This window comes from Solanum lycopersicum, chromosome 1 (genome assembly GCF_036512215.1).
Source record: "Solanum lycopersicum chromosome 1, SLM_r2.1".
In the NCBI taxonomy this organism is placed as follows: Eukaryota; Viridiplantae; Streptophyta; class Magnoliopsida; order Solanales; family Solanaceae; genus Solanum; species Solanum lycopersicum.
The window spans coordinates 73,054,638-73,067,910 of NC_090800.1; the positions used below are offsets into that span (position 1 = coordinate 73,054,638).

The following is a 13,273-nucleotide window of genomic DNA, read 5'->3' on the forward strand; positions in this document are numbered from 1 at the left end:
AGATTAATTAACTATTATCAAGGATATAATAATCAAAATATGGTAATTTATACATAAATTTTATAAAATGATAAATATTATAATATTACTATTTATAAAAAAAAACATATAAAATAGAACGAAGAGAGTACTAATTTGTTCATTCTTTTAGAACATGTATGCTTTGTTTTAGTATGCCAAATATTCAAATTTAGGCTATCTTTAATAAAAAAAAATGTAATTAAAGCAAAAATAATTATGATTATTAAAACATACAAATTGAAATTGTGTCTAACACAATAAAGTGACCAAATAAATAAATAGAACTATAACACTCGGGGCCGTGAATAATTCTACTATTTATCTACTATTTAAGAAGAGTGAGTGAGAATAGGATCAACATGTGTGCTTAACAGTAATAAAATTTAATAGAAAATGTCAGTTTCTTGGGGATAATTTTTACAAGGTATTATTAAGTTCTGTTTTTTTTTTTATCGTGAATTTTATTGTTTCTGATGTTAAATATAATAGTGGTGGGTAGTGGTCTTTAATTTACTTGTAGTTGCATGCGTAGTTTTTCTTTTATTCACTCCATACTTAATTTCAAGAGAAGTAAAAAGTTACTTTTATCCTGATTTGCAAGAATGGATTAGTCTTAATTATGGTGATCGATTTTGAAATCTGTCGAATAGAAGAAGCCCTATGCCAAAAATAAGCTTTTAAAGGATACATGTTGCTTCATAAACAAGCTCAAGAATGAAATTTGGTGATGAATTGGACAATTGCAAACAACAAAGGCAAGAGTTTACATGTTGAAGTTTTTAGAATGACATTATCTGCTAGAGTTTATATAATAAAAAGAAAACAAAAGATGTTACAAATAAAGAATAGAAAGGCTATAAGTCCTCATTAGATTATTAATTCAGGATGTTCACGTTAGAGGAGTTGGTAAAATCAACAGTGTCTAGAATGTTACTAGGCATTTTGCCATTTTCATTGTGAAATTTAAAGAAATTAATTTTTGTTTTTAAAGTGCAAAATAATATTTAAAAAATTAAAGTTTATTTTTTAACCTCTTGTGAAAAATTTGAAGTATATACACAATTTTTGCATATAAAGTGACCCATTTTCATATGTTTTTAGTGAGCTTTAATTATCAAAAATAACGTGAAAAAGTTAATGAAATTGCATTATAGCTCCAACAGATATTAGTTATACAAAATTACAAATATTAAAGTGATCTTAGGTAATGATGAGCAAGACTAAATTTATATATACATCACAATCGTTCAATATGCTTTTTATCAATTCAACATTCTTATATAAAAAAATTTATAATAATAATTAGCATGCTTTAGTCGTGGAATGTGTGAAAATAAATATTAACACCAAGCTAGATTAACATAAAATACAAGACTATCTTACGAATGAAATACTCAATAATAAAATAAATATTGAGCCCGTACATGCACTGACAAATCTATCTAGTGTCAATAAAAATGTTATGAAAAATTACTCTAAAATTTTATTTTAAAAAAAGTAACAATTGAATTAGATATTATTCATAATTCAATAATGGTTTCAGTAATTTAATAACCATTAATTGGTGTTATTCAGACTTTTCATTCATAATGTCATTGTAACTGTTCACTCTAAATGAATATTTCCTTACATATTAGAGGAGCATATTACTAAAAATAGTTTTTTTATCGCATGTTACTTGATTATTTATTCTCATTAAAAACTATATTAAATAAGTAGATTTAATTACATGTAGCATGTATTTACGATTCATAAGGCGTAAGCTCAAAACGTAAAAATAAATATTTCAGGCATAAAAACGTATGTTATGGACATTTTTTTTTCTTTTTAAATATTTTTTGCTTTAAGTCATATATTTTTTGGTGGTGAAATGATATTTCTCAATAGTAATTTTAATATTTTTTTTATATTAATACCTTGCTCAAATAAAAATCATAATAATATTTTGATATATTATAGGTTATTTATCAAATTTATTTGTAAAATAATTGAAAGTTCTACTTTAGCTTATTTTCTTAGTAATAAAATTATAAAATTGAATATACATAAAACTACTCACGTAGATCCATAAGAATTATGTCCCGTGTTTCGGAACTTAAGTCTCCCTCTGTACTACAAAAAACGTCTCACCTCATGCCTCACCTTTTAAAACATTGTTTTAAACTAATGAGCAATATATAATTTAGGTTTGTTTCTCAACTAATAATAATTTAATTATAAAACTCAAAAAATTATCATTTAAATGTATTTTTGACATCTAACTCCAAATTAAAATGAGCAAATTGCTGTTTATAATAAATAATAATAATAATAATAATAATAATGATGATGATGATGATGATGTCGCAAATCCACTTAATTGTGTGGATATTTCTTTAACATATCCTAACGTAATGTTTACATTTATTATATTAATTAATTATTATAGTCACATATTATCAAATATTGTAAAAGGAAAACTTAAAAATCCTATAAAAGCATGATCTTCACCCTTAGAAAATATACAACAAAAGAGATAAAAGAATATTGTCTACTCTATATTTTTCATTAATATTTGTCTTCCATTTCTTGTTTAGTATTATTGCATTTTGCTCTTCTTTTATAACACGTTATCAACACGATTCTCTAATCAACTGAGACATACTTAATTCGAAATTAATTCCTAAAAGTTAATCAACTTTCTTTCAGAGTCAGATATATATTTGTGAGTTTATAAAATCTCTAATATCAGTTGCATAAATCTTTGATTAGTATTTTTATTACTGCATATATAACTTGTTTTAGGTATTATTATAACACTTTACTAGGCATACTAATCAATACATTTCACGTATATATTTTTATGTTGTTTATATGTTAGTAGTTTTAACTCTAAATTAAATATTAGGGCATACAATAACATGTTAGTTAGAATGATCGTATGTTTTTTTTGTGTCATTAATTTATGATAGATATTGGTGTGTGTCATAACGAATAATAGTATCATATTAAATACGACTTAAAAAAAATCTTACGGAACTTTAGTGTTAATAACTATTGAACTAGTAATAAATTTTGTAAAAGAATTACCGTTTCATACTTTTGAGTTACATGTTTTTGTAACATTCATTGTTCATGCATATATTATAGAGCAACTTACAAAAATAACTATATTTATAGGGTTAATGAATATCAATAGCTATAAGTATATTATTTACAATAAATTACTATAATTTATATCACCTTTTTGCTGTATTTTAGTATAATTTTTTATTTTTTTATTTACACACTAATACATCTTTAAGTAAAGGAAACTAAATACGGAATTGACTCTAAATATAACCATTATCCTTACATTACATCATACAATGAGCAACTTTCCATAATTAACTTTATAACAAAAAAAATACTTATTTAAAGACATATCAGATCATATTCTTTATCAGTTTAACAAAAATTGTGATACATCATATCCAATTTTCTTGTCGTCTCCATATTTCTTATTCTAGCATCGTAAATGTATTTATAATTTTTTTCATTGATTTAAGTTATTATTGTAAGCAAATTGTTGAATTTGTGAATGAAGGTTAAGTATTTCAATTTTGAATAGGTGAACTACATGACAATAGATACACTAAAATGAATATGTTGGATACAAATGTACTTGTATTCCCTAATCAACTTTTTGTCTTGGATGTAGTGCTTGTATATCTAGATATAACTGTATTCGTAAATAACATTTTAACTTGTACTTATATAACAATACAAGTATCTATGTACATAAATATGGATACATTTCAACACTGTTGTTAAGCAAAAATATGGATACATTATATAAACGTGCAAAAAAGATACAATTTGTGGGTATCAAACTGTATAAGTATAGATACATAAGACAAACAAGCAAAAAAAATACAATTTGAGGGTATTAAACTGTATAAGTATGAGATAAGTATACAATTAAATGATACATGATGAATACAAAATCACAAAAATCACTCCGGCAATTATGTAAAGTATCTTAAATTTTGAATGAATTTGAGGAGAAAATAGAAAATATGTTATATATGATATTGATGAAAGATATTTTTTTGATGATGGTAAACATGGAAAAAGATTACAAATGTGCCTGCCGTAATTAATTAGGCATTCAATTATAAAAATAGGGAAAATTTCATATATGGAAAACTTATTAGATTAAATAACATTGTATGGGTATAGTTTACCTAATTACTTTATATGGGTATAGTTTAGTTATTTTAGGTATCTTTAATTTTGTATATAATGTTTTTTTATTTATACAATTATATTTTAAAAAGTGATTTGTAACTGAAGCGTTAAATATGCTAACAATAAATTTAGATAATGCCACAATTTTAGGGAAACGTCCCTTTTTTTAAGCTAAACGTTCAAATTCAAAAAAAAAAATCTGTATATATATATGAACTTACCTTTTTTGTATATTTATATATGTACATGAATATATTAGTTAAACGTGACATTATATACAAGTTTCTAAATGACTTTTTATATACTCCAATAATATATAAAGTTAATATATACTAACTTCAATAATTGGTATATAACTACTACAATATACAAATTATAATCGCATATGATATTTTCCCATTTATATAACTAAATCCAATTACTTTGTGTACATATGTATATAAAAAAAATAATGAGTCTTTCATATACAATTCCCTACTACCAGCTATTAAAACAGACATGTACATATCAATTTTTGTATATGTATATAAACTTAATATATACAAACTTCAATAATTTGTATATAACTAATAGAATATACAAATTCTAATCATATAAAAAAAAATTCATCTGTATAACTAAGTCCAATTACTTTTTTGTATATATATACAAAAAACAAAAATAACATAAATATGCAATATACTATATACAATTACTAAACATGCAATTATACTATATACAATACTTAAGTAATATTTTTTGTATATTGACATCTAATTAACCAAAAAATTGTATCTAACTTTGTGTTTTAATACAGTACCTCATGAATATTATGTTCTTCAGATCCGACAACTTCAGAAGCATTTTCCTCTGATTCAATGTTTACAGCTCTCCTCTTTCTTCTTCCTTGTACTATTTTAATGCCTCTAGCTTTGACATTGTTAATAGCTTGTTGAACTGCCGTAGGGTCGTTTTTTTCCTTTGATCTAAGCTCTTCCATTGTTTGTTCTTGTATAACTTGATTTGATTTTCCCAATGACCCTACATCAAACCCAAATCTTGAGTTAACCCCATTGAAAACGATGATAAAATGTCAACAACATTGACATGCAAAGGAATACCTCTGGTAATCCTCAAAGATGAAGATGATTCATTCATTGTGTGACCAATTTTAGATCTATCAAGAACAAAAAATTGATTATTTCATCAAAATATATGGAAAAAAAATAAACAGAACACATATACAAATTTTGAATAAGTAAAAAAAAAAGAAAAAGAGGTAAACAACTAAAATTAAGGAGTACTTACGAAATTGACTTCAACTTCGGGAGGGAACTTCAACTTCGGGAGGGAACTTCAACTTCGGGAGGGAGTAATCTAATTTTGGACAACAATTTGAATTTCAAACCGGATAGCTGGAGTAATAAATGTAGGAGAAAAATTTGGAATGTGAAAAGGAGAGAGAAAATTGTTTTGTATATAATTATATACAAAATTAGAAAATAATGTTTTTATACCATTGGTTATATAATAGGTTGTGGACCCCATTAAATATAGCAAACAAAAATAAATTATAATTATATAAGGTAAATAAATTAAACTATACCCCTATAATATAATTAGCTATGAATGTTTGCCATCCCACGTAATTTTCCCTTATAATTACTTTCCTACCTCCTTGTGATTTTGAAGAAGCCGCTCCCAATTTTCCAGAGACATATGTTCAATAGTAAGCTCTTGTATAGGAGGTTGGTGAACGGGGGGTTGTTATGGCTGGGGAGGCGCTGCTTAATATTTATTTATTATATTAAATATTTATTTGTATAAAATTAACTTTGCTATTTATAGTCTAATAATATCTATATAACATGAAAAAATAAATAAAAATAGCTATTTTTCTCGAATATATATGGATGTTTGTCATATTTTGAAGTTTTTCCTATATTATATTCTATACTAATTCTTAATCATTTAATATTTTACAATTTATTGTAAAGAAACCAACATTATAATATTAACTCAAAATTATTTTATGATAGTTTTCATCGTGTCGAATTTATTAAAATTTGAATTTGTGGCACTTGACATTTCTGGAAAGAATTATTTGTCATGGGTACTTGATGTTGAAATTCACCTTACCGCTAAGGATTTTGGTGATAGTATAATCGACGAAAATATGACATCAAATCAGGATAAAGCGAAAGCTATGATTTTCCTTCGCCATCATCTTGATGAAAGCCTGAAGGTTGAATACCTAACAGTTAAAGATCCACTTGAATTGTGGATAGGTTTGAAAGGGATGTATGACCACCTCAAGGCAACGATATTGCCAAGGGCTCGTTATGAGTGAATGCACTTACGGTTTCAAGATTATAAAACTATAATTAAGTATAACTCTATTGTATTTAGAATAACTTCCCAATTAAAATTATATGGGAAAATGATAAAAGATGAGAACATGTTAGAAAAGACACTAACTACTTTTCATGCCTCTAATATGATATTACAACATCAATATCGTGAAAAAGATTTTTAGAAGTACTCTGAATTGATCTCATGTCTTCTGGTGGCTGAGCAACATAATGATCTTTTGATGAAAAATCACGAAGTCCGCCCCGCTGGAAATGTTCCATTACCGGAGGCACACGCGATTGATGCACACGACCAGTCTGAAAATAAGACAAAATAATCGAAGCCTTGACAATGTGCGCGGGCATGACAAAGGCAAAAGACGATATAGTAATCGTCGAGGTGGTGGTCATAACAAAAGGGAGAACAATATAGGTTCTCAAAATAATCCTTTTAAAGGAATGAGCGATCACTGTCATCGTTGTGGCCTTAAAGGTCACTGAAAAAATGAATGTCAAGAATCTGAACATTTTGTCAAGTTGTATCAAAATTTCTTTAAAAGGAAAGAAAATAAAGGTGACGCCTCCTCTTCTAAAGCCCGAGTAGAGTCACATTTGACTCACAAAGATGATATTCAGGATGGATTTTCTCAAAAATATAATGAGAATGTTGAGGCAAACTTAGCATTGAAAGATGATGCTTTTGATGGACTCGGTGATATTACTTATCTGGAAGCTGAGGACTTCTTTGGGGATCACAATTGAGATTGAAAATTGAACTAGAAATGAATAATGTTTTTATTTATTTTTAATGTCTTAATTAAAGTTTATGTACTTAAGATTTCTTTTGCTAAATTTCGTACTTCTTATTATGTTTTTTTTTCTTGTGAAGATAAATAAAATTTTTCAGTCATCAGTTGGATCCAAAATGAGTAGTGGAAATATGTATCTTTTGGACAGTGCCTTAACTCATACGATACTAAGAGACAAGAAATATTTCTCTCGTTTGATAATGAAAAAGGCATATGCTAATACAATATTCGGTAGTACAAATTGATTGAGGGATTTGGAAGAGCAACCTTATTACTACCTGGAGGAACATTATTGGTAATTGATAATGCATTGTATTGTAGTAAGTCTCATAGAAACTTGTTAAGTTTCAAGGTTATTCGCCAAAATGACTATCATGTAAGACCGCGAATGAAGTAAAGGTGGAATACCTTTATATTACTACAATAAATGCAGATAAGAAAATTGTGCATGAAAAATTACTAGCAATTTCTTCAGGGTTGTACCATACAAATATTGGTACAGTTGAATCACATGCCCTAGTAAACAAAAGGTTTACTGATTCTAACGATTTTATTATTTGGCACGACCGATTGGGACATCCCGATTATAATATGATGCACAAAGTAATTGAGAATTCACATGGGCATACTTTGAAGAACCAAAATGTTCTTCAATCAAAGGAATTCTCTTGTGCTGCTTGTTCACAAGGAAAGTTGGTTATGAAACCATCAATGGCTAAGGTTGGGATGGAATCCCTTGTATTTCTGGAACGGATACAGGGTGAAATATGTGGACCTATTCACCCTGCATGTGGACCATTTAAATATTATATGATCTTGATAGATGTATCTACAAGATGGTCTCATGTGTGCTTATTATCAACTCGCAATATGACTTTTGCGAGGTTGTTGACTCAAATAATAAGGTTAAAAACATAATTTTCAGATTATGCAATAAAAATAATTCGTCTTGATAATGCTGGTGAGTTTACATCTCAGACATTTAATGATTATTATTTGTCCACTGGAATAGCAGGTGAACATCTTGTTGCACATGTTCATACTAAAAATGGTTTAACAGAGTTATTGATTAAACGTCTTCAATTGATAGTTAGACACTTATTGATGAGAACAAAGTTGCCTGTTTTGATTTGGGGACATGTTATTTTGCATGCAGCAGCACTTGTGCGCATAAGGGCAACCAATTATCATGACATCTCCCCATTACAATTGATTTTTGGTAAGGAGCCAAATATTTCTCATAGAATCTTTGATTGTGCAGTATATGTTCCAATTGCTCCAACACATCACACAAAGATGGGTCCACAAAGAATGTTGGTGATATATGTTGGGTACGAATCTTGTTCTATTATAAAATATTTGAAATCTAGAATTAGAGATTTATTTACAGTAAGGTTTGCTGATTGTCATTTTGATGAATCAGTTTACCCAAACATTAGGGGGGAGAGAAAAAATAGTTAAAAAGTGAGATAGATTGGAATTCACTTTCGCTGTCTCATTTAGATCCCCGAACAAATCAATGTGAGCAAGAAGTTCAAAAGATAATTTATTTACAGAATATTGCAAATCAATTGCCGAATGCATTTACTAACCTTCCACGGGTTACGAAATCATATATTCGAGCTGCTAATGCTCAAATTCGAGTTGATGTCACTATAGGGCAAAATGTTAAGACAAATGAGTCTGGATCACGCTTAAAACGTGGTAGACCAATTGGTTCCAAGGATAAAAATCCTTGGAAAATAAAAGGAATAAATGATCAAGATGATTATCATAATATGGAAGCAATTGCTCATGAAGAGCTCTAAAACATAATAAATGATGGCACCACAAAGGAAATCCATGTACCTGAAAATAATGAGAATGAGGAAATATCTATAAATTATGTCTCGACGAGAAAAAGGTGAAATTGAAATAATATTGTGGTGGATAATATTTTTGCCTATAATGTTGCAGTTGAAATAATGAAACAAGATGAGGATTTGGAACCAAGATCTGTCAACGAGTGTAAACATTAGCCAAAATGAAAGGAAGCAATTCAAACAGAATTGGCTTCACTTGAAAAACGTGAAGTTTTTGGACCAATAGTTCGAATACCTGAAAGTATCAAGTCAGTGGAGTATAATTGAATTTTTGTGCAAAAATGCAACGAAAATGATAAAGTCGTAAGATATAAAGCACAACTTGTGGCACAAGAATTTTCACAAAGGCCTAACATTGATTATGAGGAGACGTATTTTCCTGTGGTAGATGCAATTACTTTCAGGTATCTGATAAATATGACAGCTCATGAAAAGCTTGAAATGCATCGAATGGACGTTGTCACAACTTATTTATATGGCTCACTAGAACACAATATTTTAAAGAAAATTCCTGAAGCATTTAAAGTGCCTGAAGCATATAAAAATTCAAAAGAAAGTTGTTCAATAAAGCTTCAAAAATCCTTATATGGATTAAAACAATCAGGCCGAATGTGGTACAATCGTCTTAGCGAATATTTGCTAAAAGAAGGGTACAAGAATGACCCTATTTATCCTTATTTTTTTATACAAAGGTCAAAATTTGAATTTGTAATAATATATGTTTATATTGATGACTTGAACATTATTGGAACTCCTAAAGAGCTTTCAAAAGTCGTTGAGTGTTTGAAGAAAGAATTTGAAATGAAAGATTTTGGTAAGACAAAAATTTGTCTTGGCCTTCAGATTGAACATTTGACAAATGAAATATTTATCCATCAATCAACATATAGTGAAAAGGTTTTGAAAAGATTTTTACATGGATAAATCACACCCATTGAGTACCCTGACGGTAGTGAGATCTCTTGATATAAATAAAGATTCATTCCGACCTCAAGAAAGTGATGAAGAGGTTCTTGGTGATGAAACACAATATCTCAGTGCTATTGGGGCACTAATGTACCTTGCGAACAATACTACCATATATTTATTTGGAAAAATAACTTAAATACACAACTATAATTTTTATATTCTCCAATTTTCCCTACTTTTTTTAAATATTACATAATTCCCTATTTTTTTTAATTTTAGAGTAAGTTTTTAGATACATTACACTCTCTCCTATAATACACATTTACCAATTTTAATGCCTATTTTTTCTCCATTAAAACACTCAACCTCTTAAATCGGTTTTTGAATTTTAAATTTTTTCCATTTAAACACTCAACCTTTTAATCAGCTTTTTAATTTTGAATTATTAAATTTAATTAAATTTAAATAAAAGAACAAATTTTGAAATTTTGAATTTCAAAATTCAAAAAATATGGAAGCAGGGTAACTTCCACTGCATTCTACCGTTTTGTTCTTACCAAAGTCACCTTTCACTTCTTTTTTTTCCTTAATCGTCTTCATCCCACTATTTCTTCATAACTTTGAATCTTCTCAACCCAACAGATTTTTCTATTTTCTTCTTTTTATTCTTAATCCATATTCGACTATTTCTTCCTAATATTGAATCGTAAGAACCCAGATCCTTTTTATAGTTAATCCATCATCAGTTCGTATATTCTTCTCTTTTTCGTTTTTGTTAATTTTTCTATTACTTCATAGTAATATAAGTGTAGTAAAGTATAATCTGTGCTTGATGATACATGTTGAATCTGTGTGTACATTGTTTAGTCAATGTAATGATACATGTAGTAGCTATGTATCACATGTTCTGCATGTAGTATGAATTCCTGTATGATATCATGTATCAGTAAGGTATTAGTTGTTTAGTTGATTTACTCATACATGTTTTGAAACTTGTTATAATGTATCATTCATTAAGTTTAATAAATGCTTCATCAGATATAGTTGATGATACATATAGATTCTTTGTGTATGTTGTTTAGTCGCTGTTTATGATACATGTATTAGACATGTATCACATGTTATAATGTTTTATTTAATTCAATGATACATGTTATAGACATGTATAACATGTTTTTCATATAGTATGAAATTCTGAAAACTGAAACCATGTATCATTAAGCTATTTTCAACTATTGCCAAAGCCTGTGTATCATTTGTTGTGCCTTCTACACACGTTATTTCTCCACTTCTTCCATCAAAGTTATGTACAGTACCACTATTCTTCTCAATTGTGTCAATACATAATGGATATATTGAAAATCCAGGCTCATTTTTTTTCAGTTCAAAATATAGTTTAACACTCATATCGTTCTTAAGTTTCATCGGACAGGAGTTACCTTCTACAATGTATCGAATTTCAATTTCTTTCCTTGATACATCAATGTCCAACTCGGCCGCAATTGCTGCTTTGAGATTAGAAAACGAAATTGAATCACCAACAACGATTCCATCAATTTTGTAATTTTCATACTGCAATTCGTTCACCCAAATTTCGGAATATCTCATCAAAATCGAAGTATTCATCTTCAAAAACCCACTGCAACAACAAAAAAATTTCGGCAGCTCCAATTGTTTTCTAAATAACTGATACAATCTTTGATTTTCAAATTATGAAATTAATATCCAATTAAGTGCTGATTTAATGCTGATTAATGATCTGTTACCACAAATTGAGCTGTTTTAGTAACAGCTTTAAATTTACCGTTTTTATCCCCTATTTTTTCTTAACAGTTTTAAGTTACTATGTATCATTTACCATGTATCATAACTTTCTAAAGTATCACGGCTCAGCAATTTTAAGGGATTTTTTGTAATTATTAAACTTATCGGGACAGGATGTAATTATTGAATTACACTATGGGATTCCTTAAATTTATACTATTTATTTCGCAGTAAGTTTATTGGCAAGATTTAGCTCATGTCCCACAAGAAGACATTGGAAAGATGTTAAACAGATATTCAGATATCTTCAAGGAACAATTGATATGGGATTGTTGTATTCTAATGCATCCAAGTCAGAATTGATCGGTTATGCAGATGCAGGGTATTTGTCTGATCCGCATAAAGCCCGATCTTAGACAGACTATTTATTCACCTATGGAGGTATAGCTGTATCGTGACGTTCAATGAAGCAAACAATAGTTGCTATTTCTTCAAATCATGCAGAGATAATAACTATCATGAAATCAGTCGAGAGTGTGTATAGTTGAGACATTCTGCAATTATGCGGTCTTTTTGTACAAACAAAGACTCCAACAATATTTTATGAAGATAATGATGTTTGGATAGCTCAATTAAAGGGAGGATATATCAAAGGAGACCGGATAAAACATATTTTATCTAAGTTCTTTTTCACACACGATCTTCAACAAAATGGTGAGACAAATGTTCAACAGATTCGTTCGAGTGAAAATCTTGCAGATTTATTCACTAAGGCATTGTCCAACGTCAATATTTGAGAAACTAAGATATAAGATTGGGATGCGTCGTCTCCAAGATATCAAATAAGTTTTTCATCAGGGGGAGCAAATACGCGCTGTACTCTTTTTCCCTTAGCCATGGTTTTGTCCCATTGGATTTTCCTGGTAAGGTTTTTAATGAGGCAACACTCAAAGTGTATTACAAGATGTGTGTACTATTTTTCCTTTTCTAGGCTTTTTCCCACGAAATTTTTCTAGTAAGGTTTTAACGAGGCATATTATCTATAAACATCCAAAGGGGAGTGTTACAAATTCGCTTAATTGTGTAGATGTTTCTTTAATATATTCTAACGTAATGTTTACAGTTATTATATTAATTAATTATTATAGTGACGTATTATCAGGTATTGTAAAAAGATGATTTAAACATCCTATAAAAGGATGATCTTCACCCTTAGAAAATACACAACAAAAGAGATAAAAGAATATTGTCTACTCTATATTTTCATTAATATTTGTCTTCCATTTTTTATTTAGTATTATTGCATTTTGCTCTCCTTTATAACAAATAATAATAATAAATAAGTGAAAATTGAGTTCTTTTTAAGTAG

At 28.4% G+C, this 13,273-nt stretch overlaps 1 long non-coding RNA gene across 1 annotated transcript; it reads right to left on the minus strand.

Annotated features, from left to right (window-relative positions):
* Window positions 1-4,918: 4,918 nt before the first annotated feature.
* LOC112940738 (uncharacterized) lies at window positions 4,919-5,991 on the minus strand. The gene is made up of 2 exons (XR_003245016.2): window positions 5,331-5,991; window positions 4,919-5,250 (listed from the first exon to the last, which is right to left on the minus strand). It is a non-coding gene; the product is annotated as an uncharacterized lncRNA (long non-coding RNA).
* Window positions 5,992-13,273: the final 7,282 nt, after the last annotated feature.